Source organism: Bubalus kerabau, chromosome 10, assembly GCF_029407905.1.
Source record: "Bubalus kerabau isolate K-KA32 ecotype Philippines breed swamp buffalo chromosome 10, PCC_UOA_SB_1v2, whole genome shotgun sequence".
NCBI lineage: Eukaryota > Metazoa > Chordata > Mammalia > Artiodactyla > Bovidae > Bubalus > Bubalus kerabau.
The window spans coordinates 86317366-86342813 of record NC_073633.1 but is presented as its reverse complement, the minus strand read 5'-3'; the positions used below and the strand labels follow the sequence as shown (position 1 = coordinate 86342813).

At 47.0% G+C, this 25448-nt stretch overlaps 1 protein-coding gene and 1 non-coding gene across 5 annotated transcripts in view; one reads left to right on the top strand and one right to left on the bottom strand.

Moving 5' to 3' along the window:
* Window positions 1-25448, bottom strand: part of SUSD6 (sushi domain containing 6) — a 95275-nt gene that overhangs the window by 69514 nt on the left and 313 nt on the right. The window contains exons 2-4 of one of the 4 annotated variants that reach the window (XM_055538450.1): window positions 24938-25019; window positions 24572-24791; window positions 20870-20954 (exon numbers count right to left, since the gene is read on the bottom strand). The exons of 2 other annotated variants lie outside the window; for them this stretch is intronic. The gene's annotated coding sequence lies outside the window, so the exon portion shown is untranslated. The remainder of the gene's footprint in view (window positions 1-20869; window positions 20955-24571; window positions 24792-24937; window positions 25020-25448) is intronic. One more of the 4 variants, XM_055538448.1, reaches the window with a different exon arrangement.
* LOC129622219 (U6 spliceosomal RNA) lies at window positions 21563-21665 on the top strand. Its single transcript, XR_008699890.1, has one exon. It is a non-coding gene; the product is annotated as a U6 spliceosomal RNA (small nuclear RNA).

Sequence of the window (25448 nt, the reverse complement as noted above, 5' to 3'; positions counted from 1 at the left end):
TTCGGTCATGTGTGACTCTGTGCGACCCTATGGACAGCAGCCCACCAGGCTCCTCTGTCCACAGGATTCTCCAGGCAAGAATATTGGAGTGGGCTGCCACTTCTTTCTCCCTCATCCCTGATCTACAGAATGAAAATCTGCATTTTAATAAGATTCCCCCAGTTTGAGAAGTTAGAAAAGTTTGAGAAGCCCTGGTTTAGGATATACTGCCCTTTCTATTCCCTGCTCTGTCATCTCCTCACTTGTAAAGATGACTTTCAAGACTGTCCACATTCCATCCTAACTCCACCTCCTTGCACAGCTTGTGCACATGTACACACACACACACATACACACCAGTTCAGAACTTCCAAACCCAGAGTCACCGACAGTCACGAGGACAAGTTCCTTCCTCTTTGCCTCTTGCCTACATCCACTGCTGCTGCTAAGTTGCGTCAGTGAGATCCCATAGACGGCAGGCAACCAGGCTCCCCAGTCCCTGGGATTCTCCAGGCAAGAACACTGGAGTGGGTTGCCATTTCCTTCTCCAATGCATGAAAGTGAAAAGTGAAAGTCAAATCACTCAGTCGTGCCTACATCCACACAAGGCCAGAAAGAAACAAGACTTGAAGCACAGGCTAAATCAGAGCTTTTCTGAGCGACTGATTCAGCCCACCCCTGCCGTTCAAAGACTCCTCAGGAGGTGGGACAGCGAACCCAAAGGTACAAACTCTGATGGGAAGAGACTCGTCATTTGCATCTGAACAGAGACCGACCAGAGTCCAAAGTTTCATTGTTTTCCTGCGGCCGCTGCTGCCTCACATTACAGAAAGATTCTTGGGACACAGGCTAAAGGGCAAAGCACACACACCGAGTAAACAAAAACACAGCAAGGGTTCTCCTGGGGGTGCGGGCAGCTGGAACAAAGCAAGACCACGGTGAAGGGTAGCCTAACAGAGTGCTGGAACACAGGACAGAATGTGGGGAGAAGGGGGTAGACTCTGCTGAGCGGCTAGTGCGGGAGAGGAGATTAGGTTGGGGCTCAGCCCCCACCCCACCCGCGGGCCTAAGCAGCAGATGGCTCAGCCCCAGGCAGCTGGCAGAGACAGCCAACTGCACGTGCCTGCCCGCCCCTCCCCAGGGTTTGAAATGAAAGGAGCAGGGGCCAACCCAAGCATCACCTCCAAAGATCACCCTGGGGGTGGGATGGCAAAGTCACCCAATGCTCTGCCACCAAGTGATGAACCTGGAAAACATCTCTAGTGTCATCCAAGGTTCTTCTGCACCCACCTTTGCTGCCTCTGGTCACCTTTTATTAGGAGCAGACTCATGGGGTCTGTCTTGGGATCCTAAAGTTCAACCTATCCATGTTAAGAGAGGGAAACTGAGGCCTAGAGGGGGACCACGGCTTGCCCCAGGAACACAGGGCTTGTTAGTGGCTGAACCAAAACTCAGCTCTCCCAACTCTTCACTCAGCAAGGTTCCCCAAATACCTCCCACCGAGCCCCCCAGACTGAGTGCCAGCCCCAGCACTGTTCCCAGTGCTCTGTCCACTGAGCCCTCCAGGAATGGCTCCTGGCCAGGCCTCTGCCAGATGAGAATGTCCGGTAGCGCTGAGTCTCCAGGAACTCCAATGCAGCCAGAGCAGCTCAGGGGAAAAAATTCACGAGTAGCTACCTGCCTCTTCCAGAAAGGAAGCAGAAGGTACACACAGTTAACACTCAAGGAAGGCTGTAGTTTGGGGGGCGTGGGGGGCGGTGTGTGTTTGGAAACGAAAAAGGCTTGTTCTGAGAGCTGAAGGGAATTATCAGCCAACACAGACTTGGAGGCGAGTAGGAGCTAACTGCCAAACTAGACTGGCTTAATTAAGACTCTCCCACCCTCTTCCCCAGGAAACCCACCCCCTCCTCTGGCCGGTCACACTAGCCATAAGAAGCAGTCATTTCAGGGAAGCTGAAGCCCTCTCTGGCGACCTGGCCCTGGGGGATGGGCTGTCAGCCAGGGGGCCAGGCCGCTGGAGCTTCAGGGCCCAGCTGCCCTTACTGTCAGCTCAACATCTGCCTTCAACAGCACCTGCGCTGCAGCCCACTCTGGATCACTGTGTGTGCAGAGTGGAAGAAAACACTCATTAGCTTTTCAAATGTAACCCTCTACAGAACCTAAATAGAAGGCATAGTTACTCAACTGCAAAGCAGAAATCCTCTTCTCCTCATCAAACAAAGGTGCACGTCCACAACCAGCTATGTGGTTAAAACTGGGCGAAAAGAGGCTAAGGAGTACTGGGGTGAAGTTCGTTGACTAACTGCACCTAGAGACCTGGCAAACCCCAGCTCCAAGGCCTTGAAGCATCAGTATAATGAAAGCAGCCTAAGGATGAGAGGTCTTTCCTAAACGCTTGTGGCTTTGCTGCTGCCTCCACACTCCAGGGCAATCACCATAGGCTCCTCCTGCCCTTCAGGCCCAACATCAGTCCAGGACCCTGTACATGGATATGTGGGGCCAGAGAGTGGCCTGCCAGAAAAACCGCCTTACTCAGGGGCTGAAAAGCAATGTCTGATCTAGTACAACCAAGGGGTCATAATGGGCCCTGTGCTCAAACCCCTTCACATCTGTCACAAGCACGCTGCGGGTGGAGGGGCGCGGGGGTGCAGTGAGGGCAGGGAATCAGGACACTACAGCCGGACTTCCTTGTCTTCCACCCCAACAACAGCCCCTCAAGAACTTGCCCTCCTGAAGGGCAAACGCGGTTTTGATTTCCAAACCTCACTGTTTGAGAGAACTTCTTGTTTTCTCTCTCAGTTTTTTAAAACAGATGAATGCTCCCCTAGGGAAAAAGCAGCTGTAAATACAGTAGAGGGCAGAAAGAGAACACTGCTAGGAGTTCCAGAGGAACCATTATACTATTGTAAAAAGGCTTCTCAAAAGAATGAACACACCCCATTCCAAACAGAAAACACACAATTTCCTGTAAAGGACTTGTCTGAAGGGTAACCTTTGGGCAGATGGTTTCTCTAGGCTGCTCCCTGCTCTACTCAACACTAAGACCTTGACATGAAAAGTGAGTTAGTGATTTTCTTCCTGGGAACCTTAAAAGAACTAATTCTCAACTCAGTCAGCCTGCTTGTCTATTACTATCATCTACCATCATCATTATCATGAAAGGGCTAAACTTCATCACCAAACTGCTCTAGACATTTAAACAAATTTAAGCCGTTACATTTTTAGGCAGACTGATGCCACAGTATTCACTAGTTGAGATGAGAATGGGAAGAGGGTATAAATCTGAGACGGGCAGCCTGGTTTCTGCACTTCCAAAAGGAACTGCAATGTTCAAAGGCTCAGGATTCTGGGAAATCACCCACTGGCTTATTTTACCTCTCCATCACAAGTAATGAGGCTGCCACCCCAAAACCCATTTGCCAAAAATAAAAGATCTAAAGAAATGTTTCAGAGAAAGTTTGTGAGAAGAAAACTCAAGCTGGTTTTATTTTCAAACAAGCTGCAATTAAATGGTTTTGCCTCTGTAACCACACTTCCTACCTAGAACTCCAGTAAGTTAGATGTGCCTCTCAGATGCAGACTGGATTACAGGGAATTCAGCTGGCTGAAACTGGTCTCAGCCCACAGATATACCAACCTGTCTGCACAGTCCGGGTTGAATATAAGAAATAAAAGCAGGGTAGGAAATCAGCAGTACACTTATAATTCTGTCTTGAGTCAGAAGAGGAAGATACTGCTTTTAGTTTCACATAAGATTCTATTATTAGAAGGAAACATGTAACGTAAGCCATAAACCTCATCAGTGACAAAGCAAAGAAAAACATGTATTTATAGAATATATTTAAATCCCTAAACTTCCCAGAGGAATCAATTTGCCACTAATACAAACAAATCGAACTGCATCTACTCACCACTGCCCCAGATGGTCTGTTCCCTTAAGCTACGAGCTTCCCTATGGCCAGGCACCTTTCACATCCTCCTTTAGAGAGGATTCATCACACATGCACCTCCCCACAATTTCCAAGAACACTGGCCAACTTCTGGAACAAACACAGTTCCATGTGAACTGGAGTTTCAAGAAAATCTCTGAGCGGGACAAACTCTTGGGGGACAAGCTGGACCCTCTCTGATCTTTCCATCTTCTCTCAGGTCTTGGTTTCCAGAGCCCTAAAAAAACTCCTTGATGGTCTTCCAGCCTCAGGCCACCCAAAATCCTGTCAGGAACTACACTCTCAAGCACGTCACATTAGCTTCCACCTCTGTCTGCTCTATGCAGCACCATGTCCTACATGAAGCCTACAAAAGGCACAGAAACCACAGGCCCCAGTCCACTTTCAGTGGAGATGGAGAAGCTGCCTACCCTGACAGCAAACAATCAAGGCACCCAGTAAGGCAAGAGTGTCTATTTCAGTAGTCTATGTGGGTGCAATAAAACACTAAATCGTGAGGTATGCATTTCAGAAAACAAGGAAGAATAAGCAGCAACTACTTGTGAGTTATGGACAGAATAATGAAAAAAAAAAGAGAGAGAGACAGAAATGGACGTGAACCAAGACAATTAAAGAGGGCCTTAGGGACTTTCCTGGGAATCCAGTGGCTAAGACTCTGAGCTCCCAATGCAAAGGGTCCAGATTCAATCCCTGGTCAAGGAACTAGATCCCACATGCATGCATGCTCAGTCGCTCAGTTGTGTAAGACTGTTTGCAACCCCATGGACTGCAGCCAATCAGGCTCCTCTGTCCATGGGATTTTCCTAGCAAGAATACTGGAGTGGGTTGCCATATTCTCCTGAAGAAGATCTTCCCGACCCAGGGACAGAACCTGCATCTCCTACATTGCAGGTGGATTCTTTACCATGGAGTTACCTCGAAGCCCAGATCCCACACACCCAACTAAAAAGATTCTGCATGCTGACACTAAAGATCCTGTATGCCACAACAAAGACCAAGCACAGCCAAATAAATATTTAAAAAGAGAGAGAGAGGACCTTAAAAAGGAAGGAAGGGAGATTTGACCTGAAAGCCTTGAGAGCTGAATTAGTATGTAGACAGGAAGAAGGAATTTCTGGGGCTGAAAGGCATAAATAAGCATGATAAATTGGGAAGGCAGGGGTGGGGAAAGAAGCCAAGAATCAGGGAAGAACAGAAAAAAAAATCCATTTGAGATCCTTCAGGGCAAGGCACAATTCTTACGGTTTCCCTGATATCTATTACTTAACAGACTCTGGTTATTCCACAAAGTAAATTAAGTATTCCACTGAATACTTACAATAAGGCCAGACTGTACATCTATGAAAAACGGGCAGAGAGATTCAGCTTTGGATCCATAGGTAGTAGGGAACCAATGAATGTTCTTGAGTAGGAAACATGACTTCATCCAACTCAACAAGTATTTACTAAAGGCCTACTATGTAAGAGGCACCAGACTACTCAGTCTTCGCCCTCAAGGAGCATGGGGGAAGGGATGGTAATATGACCTCCTGCACACATAGGGCTGCATTCTCTTACCTAGTCTTACTTGAGATAAGAAAAATGTTCACGGGACATGAACCTGGCAAGGGAGACTAAAGCAGCCTGGGAGGCCAGACAGGATGTTAAGGTCTGGGCCAGGGTGGTGGTGACAGAAACCTCCAGCAGAAAGAACTGGCAGGAGCTCGTTATTGATCAGACAGGAGGGGCTCAGAAGAAGGGAGTCATGATGACACAAAGTCAGAAAGCAGCAAGATTCAGTGTCAATTTCCAGATGGTGAGAGCTTCAGGCCATGCTTTGGCCCACTGATCGCCTAAGGCTAAGGTCAGTCAGCTCCAACATTCTGCCCATTTTTGGGAATAAGGGTTACACATTCCATCCTTCCCACTCGCCCAGTTTTTTATGCTAGTTGTGATTTCCTGTAATTTCCATTTGCAAGGGGGTGAAGGAGATGGATGAGTTGACAATTCCTTTGTCCATCACACAGTAATAAACACATCTCAATGGTCAAGCACTAAACTTCTACTGGCAGCTCTTATTCGGGAAGAGAACGGGGGGGAGGAGGCATTACATTTTAAAAGCCATGAGGCAGTGTTCTCCTTACCCAGTGAGTTCTTCTCCCGGGCAGAGCCTTCCCAGAGACATTTAGCAAGGCAGAGGCAAGAGATGGAGCACCACCAACCCTAAGAGCCAGCACCAGTTCCTACAGAGAAGAGGCCCAAGACCCCACCCCACCTGGCTATGTGAAAACTGAATGCACAATCAGGAGGGCAGAATCAACATGAACAAGGCCCAGAACGCTTGGGTACACAGCATCAATGGAAACTAGCAGCTGGCATCCCACAGTAACTGCTCTCAAGGCGGGAGGACACCTGAGGACTTGCCAAGTGCTTGTCCCAAAGCAGAGCTGCCCAGTGTAAGGCTCTGAGCCACAGGAGGGCCAGCCCGGCTCTCAGAAAGGCAGTCCCTCCTCTGAACCCTGACACGCTGCCGGCCACTGCTGTCCCCGGCCATCCTAGACACAAGTAGCACAGTTAACAGGTGAACAGTGGTGACTTCTGGAATGGAAATCACAGGTGATTTTCTTCTTCCATGAATCAAGTAACCTGTATTTCCTAATCTTTCTTCAAGAAATAAGTAGAGGGGATTTCCTGGTGGTCCAGTGGCTAAGACTGCAAGCTCCCAGTGCAGGGGCCTGGCTTTAATCCCTGGTCTGGCAACTAGATCCCACTTGCTCCACGTGTCGCAACAAAGATCAAAGATTTTGTGTGCTACAACTAAGACCCGGCACAGCCAAATAAATAAATAAAAATATTTTTTTAAAAAAACTAATAAGTTCATTTAAAAAAAGAAAGAAGTAGAAATTGTGATTTCTTAAATTTTTTTAAAACAAGTTGGTGGGAGAAATGAATTTGACATGTGTACCATTAAAGCATAGTCCATAGGTCACAGAGAGTCAGACACAACTGAGCGACTAACACACACACACAAATACACACACATCATTAAAGTGAAAGCGCAGCTTAGCCCTCTTTCCTAACCATTAAACAAGAATAAGAGGAAAAAGAGAGTGCAGACTGAATGAAGAACAAACAGCTGCGGGTTAAAACAACTCGGTGGATCCCGACATTTTCCAAACAAGTGCATCCCTCCCACCTGTGACAGATCCTGACTGCCTGAGAACAGCCACCCATACCCTCCACACAGGGGCTCGGAGAACTAAAACTGGGGTGCTGAGGATATGTTAGCACAAAACATTTTCCCAGTAATTGGTTTAGGCTTCCTATGGACGGCAAAAGGCCTTTTAGAAGTCCGTGACTTGGCTGTACCAATGGAAGAGGGATGTTTTGTTATCCTGCAGGACTCGACTCTGTAACTGGGGTGGTCATATTCCCAGTGACATGGAACCTCAGGATAAGAAAAATAACACATCATTATTACTACCTGGAATCTAACTGCCTAATCACTGCACATGACTCTAAGCATTTTCCATCTAATATCTGATTTAATCCTCATAAGAACCTTAAAAGGTACTACTCCTATCTCCAGGCTTCCCTAATGACTCAGATAATAAAGAATCTGCCTGCAACATAGGAGACACGGCTTTAATCCCTGGGTCAGGAAGATCCGATCCCCTGGAGAAGGGAATGGCAGCCCACTCCAGTATTCTCACCTAGAGAATTCCATGGAGAAGCCTGGTAGGCTACAGTCCATGGGATTGCAGAGTCGACCAAGCAACTCTTTCTTTGGAGAGCAACTCTCTATCTGGACAAGGTACAGAGAGGTTAAATAATTTCCCCAAGGCCACAGAGATAGCAATTCACGACAGCAAGATTACAAATGAATCAATCTGACACCAAAGCATATAATCTTGGTAGAGGTTCAAATCAATTGTTAGATTATGTAATTCATTTCAAATATTAAAATTATCCTAGATGTATTATAGAATAAAAGGAAAAATTCCCATTCACTCTGGGAAGAAAAAAAAAACAGGAAGTTTTGAAGACTGTTCACACTGCGGCTTGCAGCTCTACCCCTTCTTGAGTGGACTTGGGCTTGGATTCCCAGCTCTACTTCAGAACCTCAGCAGAGCAAAGTGTTTTAACTTGCAGACTGATTCTAGGTAAGAATTCCTCAGTTAGAGGTGGATCAGGTGACTTAGCACACTTTGAGAAATACTGCTTTGGGGGTATTCTATGAAACTTTCTGAAGCCACTGAAGAAACTGAGAACTAGGTCATTAGATGTTGACGGCTAATTCCCCCGAACGGCGAATGAGACACATCACCTCAGTCACAGGCGCTGCATGTGAAGAATGCTGTTGGCAGAATGGAGTGAAGGGAAGCGGGAATTCAGAGACTTTAATTCCCAAAGCTCTCTTTTCTTTACAGACCTGCATCTGAGGAAGCCATCTGCCCCACACCTTCCACAACTGAAATAACCTGGCTAGAAGCTGCCCCATAAAATGAGCCTGATTCCTCTGAAAAGTAACTGCCAAAGATGGATACACTGCGTATTAATGACCAAATTCAGATATCCTTTATAGAAACCAACACAAAAAGGCTGACAGGAGAAAAAAAATTTTTTTTAATGTCTGTTTTTTTTAAAGTCCCAATACAGGGCATGTTGCCTGGGTCTTGGCACTCATTTGTAAACTGAAGACAGAGGCACTTGCGGGGGGTTTTGCCTCTCAGTGTTTTACAGTTAATAGGTATCCATCCACATATGCAAGCTCACCAAGTTTGCCCTTCCTCTTTGGCTTAAATTATCTATGTCAATTGCATTACTATTCAAGAAAGATGGCTCCAAGTTCAGGACTGCTTTCGGTAATATGATTAGGTTGTACAGAAATGCTAATGCTTTTCTGGGCACCAGGCTGACCTTTCCCTGATCCTTTCTGGTCTCTGAGGGTAAGTCCTGGCTGCCGCCTCCCTTTGAGGAGGGACACCCACCCCCATTATGATTCCTTGGGGTTTTCAGAAAGGTCACACAGTGCAGCCAAGACTTCAGAGTGTCTGCTTCTGCTGATACTTACCAGTTGTTCATCCTAGAAAGGTGTTTTTTATCCTCTTTTGGCATCAATTCTCATAACTGTAAATCAGGTATAATATAAGCAACCTATTTTGAAGCTGCTGTGAAGATTATATAAACTATATAAGTCACTTAGATCATGAGTGCTTGGTACCCAGAAGGCACTCAAGACATGTCACCTTTTATTAAGACTCCACCGTGTAATATTAACAAGGTTTTGCGTGAACCTAGAGTTTTATACTTCTGAAGCAGTCTCAATTCATTATTGCTACAATCAGCCCTCACAATAATCGTTTACGATAGACAGGACTGAAGGTTTACGGACACGTCCTGCTATAAGGAAAAGGAACTGACCTGATCTTTACTCGTGAGCTGCATGTTCATCAGTTCCAGGTACTGGGTCAGAGACCCATCTCCGTCATCTTTGGTTACCACTCCCCACACTCACGCCAGCAGGTATCAATAAATCAAGGCTGGGCTGGACTGAGGGTTTACGGCAAGGGCTGCCCATGCTATAAACCAAGCAACCCCAGGCTTATGGCAAGGCGCTGGGGGAACAAATCAGAATCACTGTTGTAGGGAATTCCTCCCAGCTACCCTGAACACACAGACAAGAGGGCTGACTTCCCCAGTCCTGACTCCCACCTCACCCCCGAGAGGAAAAGCAGCAGCTGCAGGAGAGGGGGCAGCCAGAGGTCACTTAGAGGGAAATGGCAAACTGCCCTTGCACAACCTCTGTGGCAGCCGGGAATCAGGACAATATGACGCAGCATTACCCAGCCCCTCCCACTGGGCCAAATGGGGGACCCATAAATGTGGCACTTCAAAGGCAAGGTAATGCTGCCTTCAGTAACCGAAATGGAGTTGCTTTAGAGTAGAGTACAGGCCAGTCTATAAATACCAGGGATTAAAAGGCTTCCTGCCGGGCCCAACTGCCACCGGCCTGAAGACAAAAGCTCTCTGGTTCTCCAGACCCCAAACAGACTCCGAGACGAGTCCTTCAGGTTAGAGCTGCCATCGGCCAATGGTCAACCCCTCCAAAGCGATACCCAAAACTTTTTCCTTCTTTTCCAGCTCGGCCAGCCTCTCCTTTCCACATCCTTCACCCAGGATCATCCACTCCCCAGAACCCCTCCACAGCAGCTCCCCCACGCACTCTGGTCTCTCCAGGCTCCCCTTGTCTCCCTCACCACCTCATCCTCCACCCCAACTTCCTCATCAGTATATATTTTTATCTGCCATGAAAACAACAAAGACTTTGGAATCATTTTAACCTTGGTTGGAGGTACACACAGTTACTTACACTACTTTTGGGGGGGGGGGGGGGGACTGTGCCAGAGTCTTCACTGCTGCGTGGGCTTCCTCTAGTTGCAGCAAGCAGGAGCTACTCTCTAATTGAGGTGTGTGGGCTTCTCATTGCGGTGGCTTCTCTTGTTGCAGAGCATGGGCTCTAAGGGCTCGTGGGCTTAGCAGCTGTGAAGGGCACAGGCTCAACAGTTGATGTGCATGGCTGCTCACGGCACGTGGTGGAGTCTTCCCAGATCAGGGATCAAACCTGTGTCTTCTGCATTGGCAGGTGGATTCTTCACCACTGAGCCACCAGGGAAACCCTAGTACTTAACGTTTTTAGAGCCTAATTTTCTGATGTATAAAGTGGATACAGGCCCACCTAGGAACAGCACCCAGCACAGGGCCTGGCACAGAGCGTGCGCTCAGGACCTCCTGCCTTGTCCCAGTCCCCACAGGATTTTTCTTCTTCCCTCTTCCCTGGGCTCTGTGACTCTGATACAGTCACTCTTTCTAGGTATCATACCTGCTACATCCAAAGGTCTCAACTCAAAGGAGTGACTCAAATGACGAACGTTTTAGTCACTGATGTTATCTGTGGAGCAGACACATTCTGGGCAGCCGGTGCCATCAGCAACCTTCAAATTACACTCAAGACAGGCCTGGTCACCCTCTATCTCCTCACCACAAAGGACCCATCTGGGGAGGAAAGCAACCAGAGGGGACGGGAGGACACAGAGTTGGGAGTCACTTCTGGCCAGAGGCAGGAGATAAATAAAGGCCTTGTTAAGATAAGGGTAGCACTTCCACACGCAACTAAAACCCCAAAAGAAAAATTCCCATAATTCCACATTTACATGTAAAACTTTTAAATTAATTCTGACAGCAAGAACATCTGCCAGTTTTGCTAGAAACACCATCTGGGTCACTTCTGATAAGGCCCAGGCACAACTTCACACGGGCCAGGAACTGTCTACAGTCTGGTTCCCAAAGGGTGGCATCCTAGATGACAGCTCCAAGGCAGGGTGCCACTCCCCCTCCCTGGAGCCCCAGAGCCGTTGCTGTCAGCTCCTGATTAGGCCTGAAATAAACCCAGAGTTTGATTCTTCCCTAAGTTTCTCCTCTAAGACCTCCAGGCACTACCCTCACAACCAGGATTAATTTAAGCAAGTCTGTCTTCAAAAACCAGATAAATACTACAGCAACATGACAAACGGCCTGAACCACTTGAGTTTCAGAGGGGCTTTTACAGAGTGGGTGGGAGGGCTGCTTCTTCACTCAAGAGTCTTAAATTTGTGATTAGCTAACTGTAAGAGGGTCCCCTCCACGAGGCCTTTAAGGTCCTCCAAGTGTCTTCCTTTTACCGAGCCAACAGGAAACACTTTGATGCACTTCATGAGGCCTTCACACCGCCATAAATAAGGAAAAGAAAGCAGCCTGGGAGTCAGAGCAGACTTGTCTCAAGGTGCAATGACTTGGCTGGTGGTAGCGCCACAGCAGGCCCACTGTTCAGATCCTGATGGGAAATTAAGCATAAAATATGAACTCAACACCCACAGCAAGGATACACTCCAAGGAAAAATGGACTACAAGGCTCACCAGCCACCATCAAACGCAAATGGAAAAGGGTGTGTTCGAAACACAGGGTAACAGGATAAAAACTATCAAGGGCAAGACTCTGCACATGTATGCACACGCTTTCTTCCGGTACACCAGACAAACCTGGGTTGCCAAAGCTGCAAACACTGCAGCGCCTCTACTGTTCACCAATTCTGGGTAAGGACTTCGTGACCCCTGTGAAGAAGGGAGCAAGGCAAATGTGGTCACGCCTGTTATGTAAAAAGAGAACTGAAAAGGGGAGGGTGAGAAGCATACTGTACAAACCCAAGGTGAGAAGCCAGGGCAAAATCAGCTCTGGCCCCCCAAGTGGGTTCGGTGACTAGAACCTCTCACTCTCCTGAAAACAAGACTGGGCAGAAATCACTCAGGGTCTTTTTTTTTTTTTTTTCCCTCTCAAAATGTGAATACACAGAAAAGGAAGCTCAACACTGATTTCCCACCAAGTCTGGCTTCAGCTCACCCAGTCAGCCGCACAGACAGGCAGCTAGCTGAGGAGCAGGTGGAAAGTCACCAGCAGCCCCCAAGGGGTGTGGAGAGAGAAGCTGAGAGGCCTTGTGCTAGCCTTCCAGGACAGGAGGAGGAGGCCTGGGAGGCTGTTGGTGTGGACTAGCAGCAGGGCAGGTTAGCAGAGAAGGCTAGACTGAAGGAGCTGGGAAAACTGAACCCACTACAAGGGCAGTGTTCAGGAGTCCCCCATAAGACAAGCAAGAGGATGTGAAAGAAAAGCAAGAGGAAACGAGCCCCTCCCTTCTGTCAATCTGGATGCAGTCCATGTGCCTTGGAGAGTGGAGAAAGGAAGTGGTCCTAAACCAGCCTCTGCCCTTCTCGGACAAACTGACCTTCAGTAACCCCTGCTGTCCAGGCCAGCGGCGTGTTTCACATCCACGGCCCTGGCCAGGGCTTCCCATCTGCCCACTGGTGAGACCTCTCTGGTTTGCAAGAGGGGCCAATAGGCCACAAGAGCATTGGCATCACCATTTCTGCTGCTAACTCAGCACTTGGCCTTAAGACAGGACACCTGGCCTAAACTATACTCTATGCCTCACATTCTGAAGCTTTCAAGTGGGCATCACTCTCTCCTCACTTCCAGGGTGACTGAGAGGATAACAGGCTAACAGGCAATAATTATTGAGCACTGACTAGGAGCCAGGCAGTGGGCTAGCTGCTTTGTGTGTCTCCTCCAAACCCCTGTATGTAGTAGATATTGACTTTAACCCCATTTTCAGTTGACAAACTGGGGCTTAACAAAGAGACTCACCCAAAGTACGTAAGCCAGACAGAAAACCTAATGCTACAAAAAGCAAGGGTCAACTACTAAACATCACTTCTTTCCCCAAATAAAATGCCATGAGTTATCTTTTAATTGTCAGACACCATACCGAGTGTTTTAACTATCCCATTTTATTTTCATGACAATCCTAGGAGGGGTTACTTTTCAACATAATTTCAATCATTTAAGTTATCCATGCCAATGGTGAAAATTCAAATGAAACAAAAAGCAAGTTTAAAAAGTTATAGTTAACCACTGTAAAGCAATTATCCTCCAATTTTTAAAAAATAAATTAAAACAAAAAGAAATTCTAGTTTCCTGTTACCCTTTATCACCCCAGAACTCCCCATCCCAGGTAATTATTAATATTCTGGTGGCTACCCCTCGAGAGCCAGCCAGTGGTAACATTATCACCTCCACTTCACAAGGGATAAAACTCCACGTCTGAGAGGTTAAACCCGCTCAGGGTCATGAAGCTGGGAAGTGGCTGAGCAGGGCCAGCATGAGGGCAAGGCCTGCTCCGCGCCTCCCACTCATACCCACTCCCCCAAACAATCGTCCATTTTCATTCGCCATAGGAAAGGGGGAAACTCAGCCTGGCCCGCAGCCAGTCTCACTCCTCCACTTTCCTGACCAAATGGAAAAACAGCCAGAGCAGTCTGAGCACACCCCGCCCCAGCAGCGTTAGTGCTGCTTCGTATTTTCAAATCTAAGCTGTCCTGGGCGAGGCAGGACCTTCCCCTCCAGCCCGCTCACTGTCCACACAGGCTCTTCTGCCTCTAAAAGGGAGAGAGGCAGGACAATGGGGAAGAGAAGAGGAGGTCAGGCCAGGCCTGCAGGAGACCCTGGATCCCCATGTCAGCAAGAAAGGACACTCTTCAGGACAGCCTAGGAGTGGGAGGCGTCTCAGGGGGGCTCTGGACCCACAGTTGGTGTCCCAGTCAGAACACACCTACAGAAAGACAGAACAGGACTGCAACAACGCTGATACAGGATAGAACTGCAGAGCCCTCAAGATCCCCACACAGAGTCCTAGGAACTTAGAATTTCTGCTCTGGCTTACCCCCAAATGGACCCTCTATTAACCCCAAAACTGCACAGGCTTCTAAATACCAGGGTGTTGCCCCTGTGGCCTCCCTGCTCCTCTGAAAAAATAAAAGTGAAATCTTCTCAGACTATACAGCAATGCTTTTTCCTTAGTTAGGAGATGCAACGTGCCCTTTTGAATTACACATACTTTCACATCTCTGTCCCACTGATACACAAAAACATACTGACATACTGATCTGGAGAGCACCCACGCCGACACAGGGGTAGGGACGAGGAAAGGGGTTGCTACATTGCTTTTCATGCACAAGTTAAAATCTACCAAGTCTGCAATTCTAGGAGTTTTCTTGTTTCCCAGCAGGATACCAATGTTTGAGTCAGCCTCAGCCCCAGCTGACTCAGCGCCCCTATTTATCAGCACAGTGAATTCTAAATGCCCACTGGTCAGCAAAGGCCTTGGCTGTCCCACTTGTAAAATGGGACTGAAATCTTCCTCACAGTAATTATCTGATTCCTTATGTAAAGTACTTTGTAAAATAAACAGATCTTTATTGCTATTAATATGAACATTCAACCTGCCTAAGTAAATGAGGAAGAAACTTAAACCAGCCCTTCTCTCCTCTAGGGGTTTGAAATCTATGAGAGGAAAAGACTAACCAAATACTGACAAACGATTCAAAACCTCTGTTATACTGTGCTGCAAATAATCCCTGTGGGTAGATGATTATGTGGGAAAGAGCATTCAATACTTGTTCAATTAATAAATGAGTTCCAATGCACTGCTTGAAAAATATCTACTTGTTACCATCCACAGAAAGTTTTACCAATACGAAAGGTTGGTAAAACTGTGAAATCTGTTCTTGCACTGTCTCACATACATTCCAAGAAAGCGGTCAGCATTTGCAGAGAGCAGCCGTTCTTTCAAAGACGTGATTTTTCAAACCACACACAGATCTTCAAAGCAGATGACCCACACAATTCTATTTTATAATTCCAGGAGTAAAAGTACCAACCCAGAAGAGCTCGGGTTTCCCTGGTGGCTCAGTGGTAAAGAATCCTCCTGCAATGCAGGAGATGCAGGTTCGATCCCTGGGTTGGGAAGATCCCCTGGGGGAGGAAATGATAACCCACTCCAGTATTCTTGCCTGGAGGATCCCACGGACAGAGGAGCCTGGCGGACTACAGTCCACAAGGTCACAAGGAGGTGGACACGACTGAGCATGCACCCAGAAGAGCTTGGTTCAGGAGAATAAACAGAAAACAAGCCATCTTATGTTAACCACTTCCTTGCCTGCAGCCAGATGTGCAGTGGATGTCATGTATCTGTAAAAAAAAAGGCCAAACAAGTAGATGGCACACGTGTAAATTGGATTAAGGGTGTGACTGATACCTCTTGAGGCTTTTAAAAGAATGACAGTTTTCCAGAAACAAAGTCCTGCACCTGAATATCAGAAGGGGTAACTCTCTGATCGAGGATCAAAATTCGTAAGGGGTCCTGTAATTTGTTTTTGACTGGCCTCACTGAAACATTCTGGACAACAACCAATATCCTCTCTTTCCTTCCCTCCCTCCCTCCACCTCCACAGGTCCTGAGCTCTCTTCTTTTCCAGCCACCAGTCGGAATGAACTTGATGAATGTTAACAGCTTCTTATCACCCTGTTTATATTTGTTTTCCACTCAAGCCAGGCCTCCCTCAAAATGTTTCTTTTTAGAATTTCATCAATAATGCCACTCTTACATTCCTTGTCATAAAGGTTCAAAGTCACCTTGCCCTCTCACCCTTTTTACTTTAATCCTCTACATCTGGTCAATTCTGATCAACCAGTTAATCCAGGAGCTGAGTATAAAGAAGTGCACGAGACAAGCACTGACCTTGGGGAACTTACAATCTTGGCCAAGAACCTGAGCCTACATGGGAAGTGTGCTTATTGGGACCCCTATCTGCGCCAGTAGTGTACGAGGGCCTTTACCACCCTGGCAGGTTACAAAGCCAGATATAACAGGAAGTGAAAGTGCAAGTCACTCAGTCGTGTCCAACTCTTTTCAACCCCATAGACTGTAGTCCATGTAATTCTCCAGGCCAGAATACTGGAGTGGGTAACCTTTCCCTTCTCCAGGGGATATTCCCAACCCAGGGATCAAACCCAGGTCTCCCACATACCAGGTGAGCCACCAGGCAAACCCAAGAATACTGGAGTGGGTAGCCTATTCCTTCTCCAGCAGATCCTCCTGACCCAGGAATCGAATCAGGGTCTCCTGCACTGCAGGCGGATTCTTTACCAGCTGAGCAACCAGGAAAGCCCCATAACAGGAAGATATACTGCAAATTAACATTATTTAAAACTGAGACTTAAAGGAAATGGAGAAGAAAAGATTCCCTAAAGAATGCACACCACTGATCCTACTTCCCTCCCAATTTCTCACTGTTAAACTCACACAGGCTTTTCTCTCTAAACTAAAAGAAAGGTGGGGGAACGGGTGGAGGGAAGATACTTCAGGGTCAGAAAACATCCACACATTAAAAACTGATTGGGACTTCCTGGCAGCCCAGTGGTTAAGATTTCATACTTCCATTTCAGGAGGCACAGGTTTGATACCTGGTCAGGGAACTAAGATCCCACAGACTGTGCAGCACTCAAGTAAAGCCAGAAAATGGGAGTCCAGACTCCAAATTCCTAGACCGAGCTTGCTCTACAGAGAAAGGCAATTTGCTCTCTTGCTAGGGAGGCCAGGTAGAATTCTCCAAGAGAATGTTTCAAGCCCTCCTCCTTTCCAAGGTGATTGTGGGTTTGGAGCACAAATGTCCCTGAAAAAGCCAGAGCCACTCCTCTTGAGCAGCCAAGCTGAACGCCTGCTTCACACACCAGACCCCTCCAGCACTACTGTCATAGTAAATAGCCCCGGGTATTGCCCCGGACTGTTAGCCTCATGAGGGCAAGTACTGTGTCCATTTTGTTCTTTGTTCACAATGCCTGAGCAACCACAGGCATTCACTAAGTACCTGCCACACAAATGACCTGATTCCTTCCTTCCTCTTGGTTTCTGTAGCAACCCTCTGCCTACCTCCCACCAGTCTGACATCACAGCCCAACCAGACTTTCAGCTCACAAATGATTAGGACTTGAGGGAGCATGTAAAGGGGAAACTAGGATGGACCAATGAAATCTTATGAAACCCAGAGCCTGTTTTTCTTGCCATCCTGCTGTGTAACAAGCAAAATCCCCCACAGGACCGAAACGAGGAGGTAGACCGCCTTCCCATGGCACAGTTTCTACCTAGGGGTAGATGAGAATCAAGGATTGATAAAGGTGTGGACTAGCCAACACGCCATGTGTTAACCCTCTAGAAATGCCCCGAGCGTGCCAACTGAAAGAACAGCACCCACTGAACACAAAACTGCTCACTGGCTATCTGGAGAAAGATAGTATATGTGACAACTCAACCCAAGAAGTCTGTTTCCTTCCTCACTGCTTAAAGACATAGTTAGAGACCTTGTTCACACTGCATGCATGTGGACGGGTGGCTGACCCACATGAAATAAACCTGAGGAAACCAGAACCACGGTTGCAAAGGGTTTCGGTCTGCTAACAGGGTGGGAAGGAGAGGCAGTCAGCTCGCCCAGACAGCATGTTCTCAAATACTGGGCAGTCCTCCTACATCCAGGATGCCACCAGTACCTGCCACCGCCTCACCTGGGTGAGAGAGACCGCAAGGGGAAAATGACTCAGAGAACACATCCCGTCGGCCTGGAGTCAGAGTGTTTTTTAAATTGTAAGGAAGTACAGTACAGAGATAGAAGAGTTAAGCAGGCCAGGCTAAACACAACAACTCCCATTTCAAGAACAGTTCTTCTTCCGAAGAACTGAATTTAGAGGCTCATTCTCTTTTGTAATTTCACTACTAAAGACTCAAAAGCCACAATCACAGAGGGATATGAGTTTGTTCCTAACGATATGAACCACATACCCTTTTGGGCTCCAGCCCTCTTTCCTGGAAGAGGCCCAGGGAAAAGAAGCCGATCACACTGGGACAGAAAATGCACCAGACTAGGAATGTGAAGCCCTGGCTTCTGCCCTGGCCCCGTCAGCACTCAAGGAAATGAGCTCTGAGCAACCATATCCCATTTTTCTCTATAAAGTGAGGTGGTGAAATGAGACCATCCTCAAGTCCCACTGTTCCAACTCCGGCATTTCACGAGCTCTCTCTGGTCACATGCCTGACATACTTTGCAAGTATCATCTGGATACTGTCTCCTCACTCTTTTGAGGCTCCTAGTACTTAGGAACAGAATTTAAATTAACAGGTAGTGAAAGTGAAAGTGTTAGTTGCTCAGTGACTCCATGGATTGTAGCCCATCAGGCTCCTCTGTCCATGGGATTTCTCAGGCAAGAATACTGGAGTGGGTTGCCATTCCCTTCTCCAGGGGATCTTCCCAAACCAGGGATCAAACCCAGGTCCCCCCAGTTGCAGGCAGATTCTTTACCATCTGAGCCACAAGGGAAGCCATTAACAAGTAAAGCCTACTCCAAATCTAAAACTTTTGGCAGTGAACAGTGGCTGTGAAGTTATGGCTGCACTCACACACATTTAAACACACACACACATACACATACACGAACTTTCTGGAAGAACTGGTCCGGGGACTTAGCTACAGGTACAGGAACCTGAAACAGGTACAAGGGAAAATAACTCAACTTCCTAGGTTTTGTCTGGCTTGTGGACAAAAGGCATGTGGCCTGTGTCCCACATATTTTTGAGGTAGAACTTTCTGGACTCTCTGATCCTCAGGTGCCCTATACATGCACACTTCCAAGAGATTCTGGTAGGAATCTAGGAGCAGGAGAAGCAAGACCAGCTACTGATCACAAATGCTAGGAGTTCCAATTAAGACAAGGGCGAAAGTAGGCATGGCACTATTTCAGTACTGAGGCTGCTATGATGCAAAGCCACCCAGGGGTAGATTCTGTAGAGGAAATGACACTCCCAGCAGCACCATCTGTTCCTCTTTGTGTCTGGCATGATCTATATTTTAAACCTTGGGTGCAACTAAGGTCTGCCTGTAAGAGCTGTTCTAAAGAATATTTTTTCTAGACTTGTGTTTACACAGCCCCTCCCCCTCCCCCATCACTGGCTGGCTTTCTCTTCAGCGGGCACGCCACTCCCCTGCCCAGCAGCAGCCTCAAGCAGGTGCACAGAGCCCTTGCATGCAATTTTTCATACAGAGAGGAAAAACTTTTGAGAACTATAAATTACATTGATAAGGAAGGCTCTGTGGGATTCATGGTAACTCTCTCTCCAGAAGACATGATGATGTGATTTAGAACTGGGAGGCTTCATGCTAAACCACCACCCCATCCCTCCTCCCTGCTCCCTTTTTTTTTTAAAGTAGCAGTACATGTGCACTGAATTTAAGCACTATTGCATCTATTAGCTCTCACTACTGTTTATAAAGTTCTGCACCAAAGACCTGGAAACAATGCTACTGGAGAGTTCAAACTTCTTAAATATATGATACAGACAGAGAGACAGAGCACCTCTTCTTAAATTCAGGGCAATACCTTCAACATCTTTCGACAAGAGATCTCACTATACTGTTCTTACCCAAACAAACAACATAACCAAGTAGAACATTAAATCCAAAATAAAAATACAGATGCAGCTTTAAAAATAATTCCCTGAGAAATGAAAAAAATCTATGCCTACGCAAAAACCATGAGTTCATAGCAGCACTATTCATAATCACCAAAACATAGAACCAACCCAAATGTTTTTCTGCTGATGAATAGATAAACAAAATATGGTATATCTATACAACAGATTATTCAGCAATAAAGCAGAATGAAGTAGTGACATATGTTACAACATGGATAAGCCTCAGCAACATTATGCTAAATTAAAGAAGGCAATCATTAAAGACTGCATAATATATGATTCTATTCAAATGAAATGTCCTAATACGTAAACTACAGACAGAGCAGTGGACTGGTGGTGCCCCTGAACTAGAGGAACTGTAGAGAAATAGGGAGTGATTACTAATGGAGTTGCTTTGGGAGGTGATGAAAATGTTCTAAGATTAGATTAGATTATGGTGATCGCTGGACAATGCTAAATATAGTATAATCCATTGTTTGTACATTTGAAATGGATGATCTTTATGATATATAAATTATGTCTCAATAAAGTTGTCTTTTAAAAATGTCATGACAAAATAAAATCACCCTCCAAAAAAAAAATCTCCTTGAGCCAACTTAGAAATAATCTAGATGTATAAAATGAATGAAAAAAAAAAATGAAGTTGCTCCGTCGTGTCCAACTCTTTGCAACCCCATGGACTGTAGCCTACCAGGCTCCTCTGTCCATGGAATTTTCCAGGCAAGAGTACTGGAGTGGGGTGCCACTGCCTTCTCCAGGGGATCTTCCTGACCCAGGGATCAAACCCAGGTCTCTCGCACTGCAGGCAGACACTTAACCATCTGAGCCACCAGGGAAGCAGATGTATAAAAAAGGGTATTTAAATCACAGCTGATCTAGTTAACGGAATTTTATAAAGCCACTAAAAATAATTATAAAAGTTATGTGTCATTACAGGAAAATGTTTATGCTATAATGTTGGATGATAAAAAGAAATAGAAAATCGAATGTACAGGACTACCACAGAATACATACATGGGCATGATGTTTGTGTTAGCATGGTAGAATCACAGTGGTTCCCCTCCTCTATTTTCCAAGTCTTCTGTAATCTTGTCCCAGCCTATTAACAATTTAAAAAAAAAAAACCTCAGTCTCCCCTCTCCCCTCAGTTTGTCTTGACAACTTAAAATGCAAAATAAGCAAAACCACCTTGTTCTCTTTTTCAAGTTCTCTTTTTTAAACTCCCATCAACTCAGTTTACTGAGATCAACCAAGAATAACCCAAAGAAGGAAGAAAGGGATGAATACTCCTTCTTTCCCATTCCCAGAAGCAAGTTTCATTGGCCTCAGTTCAGTTCAGTTGCTCAGTTGTTTCTGACTCTTTGTGACCCCATGGACTGCAGCATGCCAGGCTTCCCTGTCGATCACCAACTCCCGGAGCTTACTCAAACTCATGTCCACTGAGTCAGTGATGCCATCCAGCCATCTCATCCTCTGTCGTCCCCTTCTCTTCTTGCCTTCAATCTTTCCCAGCATCAGGGTCTTTTCCAGTGAGTCAGTTCTTCACATCATTAGCCTAGTCTAGCCAAAATTTCAGCAAGGAGAGTCTACATATAGGGCAATTTACACTCTAGTCTTCAACTTCTGTGAATGAAGGCAAGTCACTGCTGGCAGGAGGCTGGATTTGGAAAGATTAGACTTTCCCCTTCTTAAAAACGGACAGAAAGAGTGCTTTAGCAGCACGTATACTAAAACTGAAATTATACAGAGAAGATTACCATGGCCCCTGCGCAAGGATGACACGCAAATTCGTGAAGTGTTCCATAAAAAAAAAAAAAAAGGACAGAAAGAAAGGGGAAATTGGGGAAAAAACCCCTATCTGTGTCTCTTCCCTGAGGTTCTGTGTTCAGTCACCAACTACAGGAGGAAAGAATCCTGAGTCATCAAATTTTTCACCACACAAGATCCTCTTGAGTAATAAGGAACTGTCAGTCACAACCTCTGCATCTACAAACCCAGGCTAACTTTGATCAGGAATCCCAGGCTAACTTTCCCCAGATTAAGCAATGAGGCTCTGCCAAAAATAAAAATAATAATAATAATAATAATGCTTGTATACGTGTTGGGGGGTACACTTAAGGGCACAGTGCTATCAGGTAATTTTATAAGGATCCACTAACACTGGCGACACTAACAGGGAACTACATCTGTTTCTGCTTGAGAAAAATGCTTCAATAATATCCTGTTTCTGGAGGACTGCATGAATTCTTGGCACACAGCTTCTGATGTTTCAAGGGTGGCTATTTTCCTCTTTTGAGATGGAAGAGTCAGGGAGGCAGAATACATCACAGGCAACAACAGAGTCTGTGAAATCTACTTAGTTTTCACCATGGTCGCTGCATTTCCTGCTCCTGCTGTACCAGCACCTTCACAGAGACTCAACCGTCCCCTAGCCCTGACGGCAGCACAGGTGGCCTTCCACAGCTGCAGCGACCCAGCTCAGCACCACTGCAAAGTCTACCAAAGGAGTGGAGACTTCCACACTCAGGTATGAACCAGACGATCAGAGAGCAAATAGAGGAATCCTGCCGGTTTCTAGGCCAAGGAACTAAGAGGGAAAGAAAAAGGCCAGCACCACAGACACAGGTGAGCACAAGAAAAGGGAAACATCCGTAGGTGCCCACAGGCTCTGCTGCTAAAACCTAGCCCTTGTCTGAGGTGCCTCTTTCCAGCATCTCTACTTTTTCTGATAAAGATTTTACAGAGACACAGGAACTCATAGCCATCTAAGGGTAGAACAGCTGCTGCCATGAATCCTAGCCAGGGCAGGAGTAAACGTGTCTTGATGCTCAAGGATGGTCCTTGAGCTGTCCTGAGACTGCTTCTTTGGTCTCAGATCCATAGTTGATAGCAGCTTCCAACACCCATCACATATCCCCCAGCCCCAGCCTCGAGCTGCAGCCTTCATTCCAACCAATAAGGAAACAACACTGGCATATCACGGGCCTTATTTCTCACTGCTCTAGTTTCAAGTTTCCTGCAACGTGGCAATGTAACTTAAGAATATTAATTTTTTTAAAACTCATTCCATTAAGTGAAGCCTCACCACAGTTGGATAAGTGAGTGGACCCTAGCCTGAAGCCATCCTCGACCAGGAGAAAGAGTCTCTATTAACATACAAGCATTCGTCCCAATGCTTACTCTTAACCCAAGAAGCAAATTTGCACTCAAGTCTGCACCACAGTAATATCTGCCTGCAAAGTTAAAAACAGAAAAGGCACTGGGCTTCTCCCTCTCCTTGTCCCTTCTCCTGTTTCTCCTACTGCCTGAGGGAATACCCCCAGACAAGACTTCCCTACTGTCCAGGAGAATGGAAGAGGGAAAAGGAATCCTGCTAGTCAGCTTTCATTAGGAGATCACATGTCAGTTCAGAAGCTCAGGAAAGTGCTTCCTGCATGGCAATTACACAACTGGGCCTGGTGGGTCTGCAGACATTCAGGCCTCCAAGTGGGCATGTCAGGCCTGGACACAGGCATCATGTCCCTCTCTGCAAATCGCCCCTTGGTAAACGGAGAACTAGAGAGGAAGACGAGGACATGCGCTCTCTGGCCTTCCTTCTCCGCCTGCAAGAGGCTCTGCTACAGACATTCTCCCCAGTTCAACTGTTTTGGAACAGAAATAAGGAAGATTACATGACTCACGAATTTTTTCAAAGACACAGTACTATAATTCTCCGGGCCACAGACAGATACCAGTAGTTATCTGGTTATCAAAGAGCTAAGAATGTGGAAAAAGAGAACAAGGAAAGATTTTAAACATAAGGCAAATTTTTTTCCTGGAGGATGGAAATGCATAATGCTGAGTAGCAGTAAACTTGAAATACGTTCTTCCTTTTAAGAGTCAGGTGAATAATTCCCTTTGGAGGGTGCATACATGTGTTATGGGGGGTGGGGAGGAAGCTATAGGGATTGCTGCCCTGGCCATCGCAAGGGAGGAAATCCCCTAGGAAGAGACCATTACATGACAGCACATGTTCAACCACCACATGATGGAGACCAGCCAGGAGACCAGACAAGAGTGCCGAGGGCTCATCGTCTGCCAGCCTGCATCTGCAACAGCTCATTCTACCTTTCTTCCTTTCGTTTCTATCTGCCCAAATTCTGACCTTTGAGCAGGCAAGCCTCAAGCAAATAAGCTGAACTGTGCCATTTGACAACGGGTTTTCTCTGAGGGTTTAAGCACTGCAGGGTGGTGGTGGCGGCGGCGGTGGAGCCCTGGGATGTCTTACTCTGATCAGGGTCCTGCCCCATCTAGCTGTAGGTGAGGTCTGGTTTCACAGAACACTTCTACTACAGTATCCAAAAAGCCACTCCGTGGACAGGGATTTCTATTTATCAGGTCTTGTACCAGTACTGTCCCCTATTACCACACTGGGCAGAACTTCCTTAAGCAGCAATGGCCACCAGTGAAAATTAACAACATAATCCAAAATGAGTTGATTTAAAAACTGTGAACTCTGTAAGGAATGGCTGGGTTCTGTCTTATTCACTGTAGTAACCCGAATACCTAGCACACAGTGCCTGGCATATATCCTATATCACAAAACTTTCATGAAACTAAAGAAAAGAAAGAATGTATGAACAAGCGAATGTTGTGCAAACATACCATCAATGTGTACCCTGGAGAAAAGAGATAAGGATGCAAGTGATCTGAGAAATAGCCGGAGGAAGTACCTACCACCAGAGGACATTCTATGGCAACAGCAGCTTCAGGCCTCCTTGCTGAACTTCCCTCGAGCCAGCTAAAGATGTGTTTTCGAGGCTCTTCTCCTGGGTCTCACGGTGCCCCAAACCACCTCCTTCTCCTGACCTCCCTTACGGGTAACTTTTCCCACTTCAGCTGCCCCCACAGTCACAACCCTGTGGGAGGGTCAGACAGACACCAATATTTGGAGCTTCTAAAAACCAGAAATTAAAAAAAAAAAAAAAGTCTACATACACAAACAGGAAGTGGTTTCGGTGCGTCTCAGCCCTGATAATAATGAAGTTTTGAGATTAAAGACCAGAGACGCGGGAGCTCCATGAAGCTCCGGGGCTTGCACACCTGGGCTCCAAGGTTGTCCTGCGAAGTCCACCATCGCTAAGCCGACCCTGCCCCAGCTCGGGACCCGCCGCTTTCGTTGGCCCTGACGCGAAAACGGTTAACAAGTAATAAAGAAAAGAAAGCCTCTGCCTACCTCCTCTCCTGAGACCTGCAAAGTGCGGTCTCCACCCTGAACTCCGGTCTGGAGCGCGACCCCGCACTGCCGGAGAGGCCCCTGGGCAGCGCGCCCCGGTCCCGGCCACCAAGCTCCCGGCCGTAAGCCTGCCGGTCGGTGCTCCTCCCGGCCTCGGCACACAGCCCACCCCGCCAGCCCTCCCGGCCCACGCCAAGCACCGGGGCTCCGCCGCCCGGGGAGTTGGGGTGACACCCCGGGGCGCCGGGCCAGGAAGCGCGGACAGCAGCCGACTCGGGGCGGCTGCCCGGGCTCCCCAAGCCGTCCCCCTCCTGGGCTGTGCGCGCCGGCCCCGCGCCCCTGACAGCCGGCCCGGTCGGGCGCTCCTGTGACACAATG